Here is an 11,363-nt window from a genome sequence, read left to right on the forward strand (position 1 = left end):
ACTAATGTGCCTGACATCCTTTACATTTTCCTGTGTTTTAATGTAATGGTTAGTATTTTCTCCTGTTCTTAAGTTTACATATTCTCGGTTCCTTAGACTGAGATTTTGATTTGTTCACATTTCATATTATTTTAAACCATAACCTGAAAAAAGTGATTACCAAAAGCAATACAATAAATATTGAAAAGGAAGTACGGCAAGGTAATTTCCTCTACTAAATATATATTTAATCATATTTTAAAACAGTTGTTCTTTTAAACCCAGCTGGTGAAATGCTAGACATCATGATTAGTGTAGGATTGGGAAAAGCTTGGCTTCCAGAAATGTTGGATTGCCATTCCCATTGTCTCTGGCCTTTGAATATATTAACTAAAGCTGATGAGATTTGCACAAGTTGTCCAGCCATTGGTTTTTGGAATTAGTGTGGAGGGAACATAATCTACAAGAGTGATAAATTTAGATGATAATGTTGTGGAATTCAACTTTTCCTTGGAAGCAAGGAGACAGACAGACCACAGTTTCAGTTTCAACAGTTTATTTCAGCCAAAGGTGACAGCACCAACTCTCTTAGGAAGAAAGCATACCACCACACCCTGGACAGGGTGCACCAGCACTTTGTTATATTTTTCGGACATGTGCACTTTGTACGAATCTTAACTATTAATAGGAATGACAGCAATCATGTGATTTACTACTTTTATGGGCATGTGCACTAAATGCTTATTTTCATATAATCACTTTATGCCACGTACACACTAAGAAACAGCAAAAATGGGAGATAAATAATACTATTGGGCGTTTCTTACATCAGCTTACCACAAACTGTCAATAACAAGAAAACTTTCGCAACCACTGTTCTCTATGCAGGCAACAAGAATCACATTTGCACTCAGCAATTTTTAACATTAACAAAATGGCACTCTGCATATGCTCTAAGTCCCCCATCAGTAGAATTGATTCTGTATGTGTGTATCACACATTTTTTAATGCTCCCTGAGTGTGCAAGTAGAAAAATATAGAAATCAAAGGGAACGTTTTTGGCCCATTCTGGATATTGCCACATTCACCACAATTCGCAAATGAGAACCAGGAGAGAAGTGCTGTCGGTTAGTCTGACAGCAGAATGTCAGACTAACCGAAGTTGTCAATGAAAAGGCACAAACAAAGAAGGAGAGGATGCAGACATTTGATTTTGCCTGAGCAAGATTCTACTGCTCTCCTCCTTTCCATCCCTCTGAGCTAACTGGGTGGAAAATGCTTTTTCACTTTAAGCACATTTTATACTAAATGCGGGGGGGGGGGGGGGGGGGTAAACTGATGATGAAGGAGGGCAGTGGAAGGAGGAGAGAGAAACTGGCACATTTTTAAAACAGCTGAAAAAGTGGGTGTCAAAGGATTAAGTGGAACCCTCCCTGACAAATTTGGATAGTTGGAGGGTATGCTCCGCTGGTGTTGATGTGGACAGCATTTATTAGATTGGTTTTATATTAAAGCATTTCAAAATGTTCCAGATCCTGAAAGTATGGTATATATGGACTGGAATTTAGCACAGCTGGTAAATCACCAGCAATTATAAGATTTACCAACCGAAAGGTTGTCAGTTCAAAGCCCCAGGTTGGTGTGAGCTCCCGACTGTCGGCCCAGTTCACAGTTTACCTAAGCAGTTCGAAAACAGCTTGAGCTGTAAGTAGAGAAATTGGGCACCACTAAAACAAGTGGGGGAGGTATTTTATGACATCAAAAAGAAAAAGATCAGAAAATGCACAGTGACCGAAAGGAAGGAGGAAGTCTTGATGGCTCTTCATCATAGAGGATGGAGCGACAGCACCCCCCTGTGGCTGGATTCAAGCACAACCTCCAAAGGTGCCCAAAAAGTTGGATGTCGACACAACATACCTCTTTTCTATTCTGTCTGTTTCTGTCCTGTCAATCCAAAACAGCATTGAATGTTTTCCATAAATGTGAACTTTGATCTGCCCTGAGTCCCCTTGGGAGATAGGGCAGAATATAGAAAAGGATTATTATTATTATTATTATTATTATTATTATTATTATTATTATCTATGACTGGACAATGTCAGGGGAAAACCTTTACCTTTTTTACCTATTATCCACCTAGGGCACTATTAGATTGTGCATACTTGGCAGAGCTGTTTGTTTTTACTGCATATGCAAACTTACAACTATACATGCATACATGATTATATATATATATATATATATATATATATATATATATATATATATATATAAAAAAAAATCTCACAGAGAAAGAGAGAGAGAGAGAGAGAGAACTACAACACGTTTTGTCCAGATATGCAGAGTCTGCTGCCCAGAGGTTAAGTGTGGATAGGCAGTTTCAAGAACAGTGATGGATTTTTATCACTAAATCAGGTTTGGACTGAATAGCCCCTGGAATACTGGATCTTTTCAAAAAGAGTATTGACCTCCAGCAGCTCACTGACTGTCCTTTGCAGAAGAATATGCCTTTTCTGTAACCAATCTATTAAAGGTTTACATGGCAAAAGAAAAAGATCTCATGCCAATAAAATGGAACCACTTAATTTGCATCAAGTGGCCTTTGATATAATAATTTTCTGATGGAAGTTCAAATACTAAGCTCCATTTCATTAAATTAGCATGAAGGAAGTCACTGCATGAGTGTTTAGGATCACAGCATTAAGCTGGATACAGTGGAAGATCAGATACCTTTCCCTAGAGATATCCCTCTAAAGAGTAATAGACTAACATTGCTGTCATTCCTATTAATAGAGCTAGGTAAGTCTGATTAGTCAAGCTTAACCTACTTGCTTGACAGCATCTTCCAACACTGCTGCCTTCTAAAAATGGGCACAAAGCTCAGTACTGGAAATGTTTAAAACTCTTTGCTACAAAGCAAGTGAACAAGTGTAGAATGATACCAATACCCGAAGGTTTGGTAACAGCTGATATCTTTTCCTAAAAGTAACAACATATCACTGAACAGAATAAATAATTATGGAGGGGGGAAATGGAAATGACTTGTATATTTGTTTGCTGACAGATAAAAGCACGAAATAGATAAAAGCATGAAATAGATATCCTGAAGTAAGATAAAAGAAATACAGGAAGTGAGTATCTGCTGGAAAGCTATGAAGCAAACATGCTTAAACCTTATTTGACCTTGAAGAATGTGCAAGGAATTCTACATTCTGAATGTCATTTTAAACATTAAATACAGATGGGAACTTTGGACCTTTTAAAATATGTGAACAACATAACATTGAAATCCATCTGCTTGCTCATTCTTATTTTTTTCTTTCTTTTTTCTTTCACAGACATTTATGCTGATTTTCTGGGGACAACCCTCATTATTTGATTTTTTGACAAATAAATAAAGAAGTGGCAGTTAATTAATGACTGTGGACCTCAGATAGTGATGAAATAGCATCTATAAAAAGTTTATTTTATAAAGGTTCATAAAACCTGGAATATATGTAAATAATAAAAATGTTTGTCATTTTTCATTAATTTTTCTTTTGATTATAGCAGTGGTTCCCAACCTTTATTTGACCAGCGACCACTTGACCAGGGACCACTTTGACCTAGGACCAATTTGACCAGGGACCACTTTGACCAGGGACCACTCTCTAATATTAGTATCAAAAGGGTTACAAATCAATTGGTCAATTTTAGATTCGGTTTGGTTATTTGGGGTGCTGATTCAGGAAATTGCATTGGATAGACGACATCAGCTCTAGTTTCTGATACAGAACATATGCCATCCAGTAGTCATCATCTGCTCACCCCACAGAAAACCATATTTAATAATCTAGAACTGCAGACTTTATTTTAGGTCTCATGGCTCACCAGTGGTTGAGAACCACTGGATAACAGGATAGCCACTTGAGAATAACATATGGCTTCTTAAAGTTTGTACTTGAAAAAAATATCATGTTTCAGCAAAGTGTTTCTTTGTGGAACTAAATTCACTAAATGGAATCAATTAAACAATTATACAGAAGAAAATATTATTATTTAAGCATGCATTTGAATTATTTTTATTTTTTTCTAATGAGGAGACATTTTCCTTCTAGAGTGACAAGAATGAGGAGAGAGATTGTAGGAATGGCAGCCTATGGTTGTGGTTTATTTATTTATTTATTTCATATCAAAAACAAAATAGAAGGTGTGCAGGTGGCTAAATATCTTTTGACCAAAAACGGGCAACAGCAACGGCATTGTCTGTAGCCTCCAACAATTTCTCCTCTGTACATGAGGCAGGGCACAATGGATAAGCATAAAGATGCAGAGTTGTCTGTTCTGCTCCATAGTCACACGAGGTATGGGATTCTTTTAGGTAGTGGCACTTTGCCAGGTTGTCTTTTGATCTGAGCACTCTGCTTCTGAGTCTATACAGGGACTTCCAGGTTGCCCATTCTTGGTTTGCCTCTGGAGGAAGATCCTTGCGGGGGGGGGGGGGGTCATCCAGTTGGGATTTCCTTATTTAGCTGCCCAGAGGGATACCCTTGCTGTTGCTGGAGAGATGCCAAGAGGAGTGGTAGTTCTCATAAAGCTTATCCTTGATTTGAGTCTACTGAGAGGAAGCTGGTAGCCATGTAGTGGATGGCTTTCCCTGTGTTCAACCTTATTTCTCACATTTAGCAGCAACTTCCCATCGCACATCGGGGGGGGGGGGCAATGCTAGCTAGCTTGTAGAGTTTATCAACAGGTGTAGGTTTAAGACACCCTGTGATTATTCTGCATGTTTCATTCAATGCTATGTTCACCTGCTTTGCATGGGTAGACCTATGCCAAACAGGGCAGGCATACTCAGCAGTTGAGTAAGAGAAGGCCAGGGCTGATGTTCTTATTAATTTTGGGTCTGCACCCCATGTGCTGCCAGTAAGTTTTTGCAGGATGTTATTGCATGCAGCTACTTTGTGCTTGGTGTTCAAGCAGTGTTTCCTATATGCTAGTGTTTGATCTAAGGTGACACCGAAATATTTAAGATGGAAACAATGGTTGTGGTGATGGCAAGGGAAGGAGAAGGATAAACATGCGAAAGAGATATACAGCACCATGTTCATCATCAACAACAACAGACAGCTTGCTGAAGGTAGTTGAAAGCAAAGAGCCTGCTGGATGAACCAATGTTTCATTCACGCCGACATACATGACTGTCATCTGAGTTGTAAAGCTTATTAGGCACCAATTTTAACAGACATCTTAGGAATTTGCAGTAAGCACTATTTTCATGCTAAGCCTGATTTCACCTTAATATTTCTTTTTCTTTTCTTTTTTAAAAAAGGTATTCTTTATTAAAAGAGGAAATGTCAATGCCATTGGTAGCATGGGCTTTAAGTAATCCATTATGGTGTTATGTAGAGTGTGGTGCAGGAATTTTCATTATTTTTCTTTCCCGCCCCCCAAGCAATGGAATTCTAATTCTTAGTGCTCCCAGTGTTTATTTTTTGATGAGGAAGTTGTGGTATTCATTAGTGTTTTAACTTCATCTTCTTTCTAGTTTGTTTTTTGTCTAGCAAGACCCTACTCCAAAAAGGTTTCCTGTAATGATGAATGCATTCTTGACTGTGCATGTGGTTTATGAGCTCCAGAAAGAGAGAAAAGAGTCACAAAATAACATATAAACAAACCTGCCAGCTGGAGTTGGGATAAAGAAGGTTGGAATGTGTCAGTCAAGGCAGAACAGATGCCTCAGTTTTGTCTCATCCCGAGATTGCTTTGCTTTGGGACCTCCCTCCCTCAGGAACACTGGTTGGACCCCAGGAAAGTTGTGTCTTTGTAGGTGCCTTCAAGTTGCCTGTTGACTTATGGGTGTCCCGTGACTTTCATTGAGTTTTCTTAGGCAAGGAATACTCAACTGGACCTCACCTCTGAGGATGCTTGCCATAGATGCAGGCGAAACGTCAGGAGAAATGCCTCTAGAACATGGCCATATAGCCTGAATAAACCCACAAGAACTGAATACTCAACTGCTTTTACCAGTTTCTTTATCTGACATATAGCCCACAGCAACTCATATTGTTGGTGGTCTTCTATCCAAGTACCAGATCTCATATTATCTTGGAAACTAAGCAGGGTCAGCCATCGCTAGTACTTGCATGGGGAGACCAGGTGCTGTAGATTATATTTCAGATGAAAGAACTGGCATGACCACCTCTGAGTATTCCTTTCCTAAGAAAACCCTATCAACTCCATGGGCTCACTATAAGTCGACTTGATTTGAATGCACATACACACTCACACATGGTTATGTTTGTGATCCCATTGAATTATGTTATGTTTGTGATCCTTTACTAGTTTGTGTAGACTATTTTGAAAGCAGAAGGTAAATTGTTGGCAGATGACAGAGAATGTCACATCAGAAAACAAGCAAGTTAGTAAACCCTTGATGTAGTGGTTGACATTATTCCATCATACAATAGCTTTGTTTGCATAGATATATAGGATAAACATTCAATTCGAATTTACTGAAGGATCTCTGGCTCCTGTGATTTTTGTCTTCTTTAAATGGAGTAAATGTTTGACTGTAGAAATGATGGAAGAATGTAAGAGAATTACTCCATTGTATAGCAGACAAGCTTATTACATCCACGTCACCAGAATTCTTGAAGTCAGTCCTGGTTAACTGAGTTCCAGCCGGAAAAAAACAAAAGAAGTTAATCATTGAGTAAATGGACCAACACATAATCAGGATAGCATGCCAACATCTCAGTAACATCTACAGGAGACTCAAAGATTGCCTCCTCTTCCAATATAAATGCAGTGAAGTAGGGTCTACTGCATCCAAAACATTCCTAGCAAATTAGCTCATACAATAGAAGAATGAAGCATGGGAATGCTGTGAGGATATGCAGGAGACATATTGTAAATCAACTCATACATGTGGAAATGATACAATAACTCCTCTTTAACTTAATATGTAAAATGATATATATCAGCTTATGCTTCATTGCCTTTGAGAGCAGTGTGACTCAATGTTGCAAGTTATATAGGGAAATGAATCCTAACCAGTGAAAGTGAGATGCAGACTTATGCCATCCTTTCCCTCAATATCCCTTTAATTGTCGTTTATAAGAAACAGATGAGGACAGGCAAAACTTCTCTAAAACACAATCTGTTCTGCATTTTAACGTGACATTGGGCAAGCCAAGCAACGAGGATATTATGACAAGATTAATAGTTGAGTAGCTCTTCCTACACAATGCCCTAAGCTATGCCTATTCCCAACAGCTTCAAAATTCAAAAGTCTCAAACATGGAGAATAGTGCCACAATCTTTGTTTCTATATAATATATCTGCATTTGAAATCAATATTCTGTAGACAGAGGAATATGAATAACAGCTAGTGGTAGTGATGAGAAATTATCACTATTGATAGTCACAGATGTAGTGGTAGCAAAAAGGGATTCCAAGTCAATGGATGTAATAGTCCTACTAGAGTATGTGCTGGATCCTTTTCATACAACCATATAACCCAGAATATCTGCTTTGAACTGGAATATCTAAGTCCACACTGCCATATATCCCAGTTCAAAGCAGATAATATGGGATTTTGTTTCAGTTGTGTGGAAGAGGTCCTGGTCAGGTTTCATCTGAAGTACTGCATTCAGTTCTGGGTGCCTTATTTTAAGAAGGATATAGGCAAGTTGGAGTGGGTTCAGAAAAGGGCCAAAAGATAAGAGGAGGGAGATCAAAACACAAAGTTGAAGGAGTTGTGTATGTTCAACCTGGTGAAGGAAAGATTGAGGGGTGACATGATAGCCCTCTTTAAATATCTCAGAAGCTCTCATGTAAAGGACAGATTTATTCTCTGTTGTCCCAAAGGGTAAGAACACATTGAATGGCTTGAAGTTACAGGAGAGCAGATTTTGATTGATACTTTAGAAGGAACTTCTTGTTACTAAGCACAATTTATTTTGTGGAACCAATTATTTAGAGATGTGGTCGGGATTTCTTCTATGGATGTCTCCAAAAAGAAGCTGCTGGGGATGACTTGGCTAGAGATCCTACACTGAGCAGGGATTTGAACTCAATGATCCTTTCAACTCTATGATTCCGATTTCTATGTTATGGGACCAGCTTTGCTTCTTCTTAAAACAGCAGCCCCTCCTCTCTTCCTCGTATGATCTGGGACTGCAAAATGTGTGATATGAAGTCACTTGCAGGCCTTTCATAAGATGTTTTGTTTCAGCAGGCCTTTGAGAGCTGCCTGCTCAGGGGGAAAGTGCCTTTGAAGTGCTTATTTGTTTATATTGGGACTTCTTCTTCTTCCTAATGGTTATATTTTAGCAGCTTTTGATTTTATTGATAGTTTAATTACATTATTTAATTTGTATATTGGAAAAATGTAGCCATCTCTCTTTTATCCTTTTAAAGTTGCCCCAAGTCCCAGAGTAGGAAAAAGGCAGGGTATACCTATAATAAACATAAATATAATAACAATAACAGTTTCTGAAACTCTGTTTTCTCTACGAGAAGGACAGCTCTTCACTGTCCTTCCTGCAACCCTTCATCCACTGAAACTTAGAAGACCGTTTTCCTCTTTTCCCACTGAAACCAATGTTTACATGTACAAACATCAAAGCATTATAAAATTATATGCTAGAAATAACCAGGCAGCAAAATAGTTATATTTCTAGAAGCAGCTGTAAAAACACACGTTAATAAGATATCATTTTAAAGAAAAGAAGATATGCTGAATATACTATTAAATCTACATTACTACACATGAGTAAGCAGGTATGGGAAGGTGTTAGATGTCACCTTTTTGTTCCTGTCCTGTGAGATCAGGGGAAAGGATTAAGATTAGTTTTGATGTCGAGCCAAAAACTCTCAAAGATACAGATGTCTGTTTTTCCACTGCCAATAGCAGTGGTGAACTATCTATCCAATAAATACTATTATTTCAACTGAGATGGTATTTCTGGATTCATTTATCCCCAAAAAAACCCCACCTCTGTTCTCTCTAGACATTTTCTAGGTCCTCTAGCCTGATTTGATGGTATTCCTAGGCCAAAAGTCCTTCACTTCAATAGGGTTGTCTGTTATCTGTGGTTTCACATATCCACACAGATTCAGGAACACATCCTCCCCCCAATATAGGGGGTCACACTGCATAAGGATCACTGGGGTGGTCAAGAGGGGTTGATATCTCAACCCTAACAGGAACCTCTTCCCCATCACAGTTGATGGTTGATCAACTATGCTGATTTTTTGAGCACATTGAAATGTGTATCCAATTTCTTCTGTGGAGCCCCCAACTTCTGTTTCTCTTGATCTGCTGGGTAGCAGTAAAGATTATGTGAAGCATTTTTGCAGTTTATTCAAAAGCAATTTATATTGATATCATAAGAGTAATATTAGTGTCTCATTGTACTGATTTGGCAGGTACGGTCCCAACTAATCCTTTTTCAATGGCTTAAAATGTCCAGGTTTCCTCTCTCAACCCACTTTGCCCCTTCATTTTCTGCTTACTTACAAACTAAGTCGAAAGAACAAAAGCAGTTTGTGCTCCATTGACTCACCAAGGAAGAGAAGATGGTCAGAATCTTGTCATTGCTAGTAAGCTTAGGCAAAAAGCAAACTGGCAAAGCTTCTTCTAACTTCTGTGTTCTTCTGCATTAGTGGCTTCTGCAATTTTGTCTACACTGATATTTCTTATCCATGTGTATTCTGCTCTTCATTGCTCAAATGTTTCCCCATTTTAGTGATAACAATACATACCAGACTCAAATTCTGAGAGATAAACAGTTTTAACATTACTATCAGCCAATCCATCCCTTCAGAAATGCATGTTCTGAGACTTCAGAGACCTATACATGTTAATTTACCATTCATAAACTCATTGAATTGGTCTGCTCTAGTTGGGAATAGCAGCTGAATTTAGGTCTTGATGTATAATTCTGAACTTGCCATATATGTTAAAAGGCTTTAAACCATCTTTGCTTAATTGAAGATATATTCATAATCAATATCCACAAAAATATGTTGTGTGTCAGTGAGTGCCTACCCCTTCAACTGTGGCAAGATTTATCATATGCATACTGCAAGGAATGGACAAACCCTTGCAAATACTGTGTCACATGACTGTTGTGATTGGAACTTGAAATGTGTCACAGCTTGTGGGGCTCAGAGTAAAATAATTTCCGCCCATATTAATTTCTTCCCCAAAGTAGTTGGAATCTACACATTCCCTAGCAGCTCATTTGCTTTCAGTCTTGTCTTATTCCATGACTGGTTGTATAATTTAACTACTAGTTGTAAAGTACAATAATATGCACATAAACACAGTTACTTGGGAGCAGAGCCTGTAGCTAAAATCCCCATAGAAACAGACTTCTGATCCAATGACTTGGAAGATGCAGGCAGCAATACAGCTAGCCTCGAATCTGATAGAAGTCTGTTAAGAATATATCCCCAAAACTCCTTTCTTGTCTTGCTAATTATTTCATTTCCCGGAAGTTGTAAAAAGGAAGAAGAGGATTATCTGTCCTCTATCTAGTAACACAGATATCTATATCTGGTGAATAAACAAAATGTTGTTAACTGTTGTAAACACAGATTCTAGATTGTACTGTCCTCAGCAATAGGAAACAACTGGTCAACAAGATAGAAAATAATGGAAAGCTTGGGTGGAAGTAACCACATCCTCCAAGGATGTATTATACAGAGGCAAGGGCAAACTAAGCGTAGTCACTTTGGACTTTAAGAAGGCAGATTGAATAGGCTTAAGGAAATAACTGACTGAGATCCCATGGTCCAAAATATTTGAAGAGAAGGGAGTTCATGGTGGGTGAGAGCTTCTTAAATATGAGATATTGAAGGCACAATTGCAAATAATCTCAAGAAGAAATGGAGCGGAGATTAAAAAGAGCCATGTATCAGAAATGGAAGAAGGAACAAAGTACATGGAATTGTTTCATTGAATCTATATACGATAAAAGTCAAAGTATGTTTGCTTGTTTGTTTGTTTTTCTGTCTGTTTATACTACAAAGGCTGTTGCTAGGTGAAGTGACCCTAGTAGAAAATATTTGTAGGAGGAAGATCAGGAGGGCGAAAATGCAAAATGACCTTAAGAATAATAAAATAATGTCTTTTACAATGTTTGAAGGAAGAAGAACAAGGATGCAGTAAGTCCACCATGTGGATAAAATGGTGACACACTAATAGGTGATACCAAAGATTCTGAATAAATGCATGAGAAGAACTTACTGTTAATAAATGCTATTTAACAGTTTCTAAACAAAGTTTGAGTAGCCATCTATGGACAATCTACCTGTGGATTTTGCAGTTGGAACAAAGATCTATTAGGATCCCTTCCAACCATAGGATGCTATAATTCGGTGAATACAGTTGA

Source organism: Anolis sagrei, chromosome 4, assembly GCF_037176765.1.
Source record: "Anolis sagrei isolate rAnoSag1 chromosome 4, rAnoSag1.mat, whole genome shotgun sequence".
In the NCBI taxonomy this organism is placed as follows: domain Eukaryota; kingdom Metazoa; phylum Chordata; class Lepidosauria; order Squamata; family Dactyloidae; genus Anolis; species Anolis sagrei.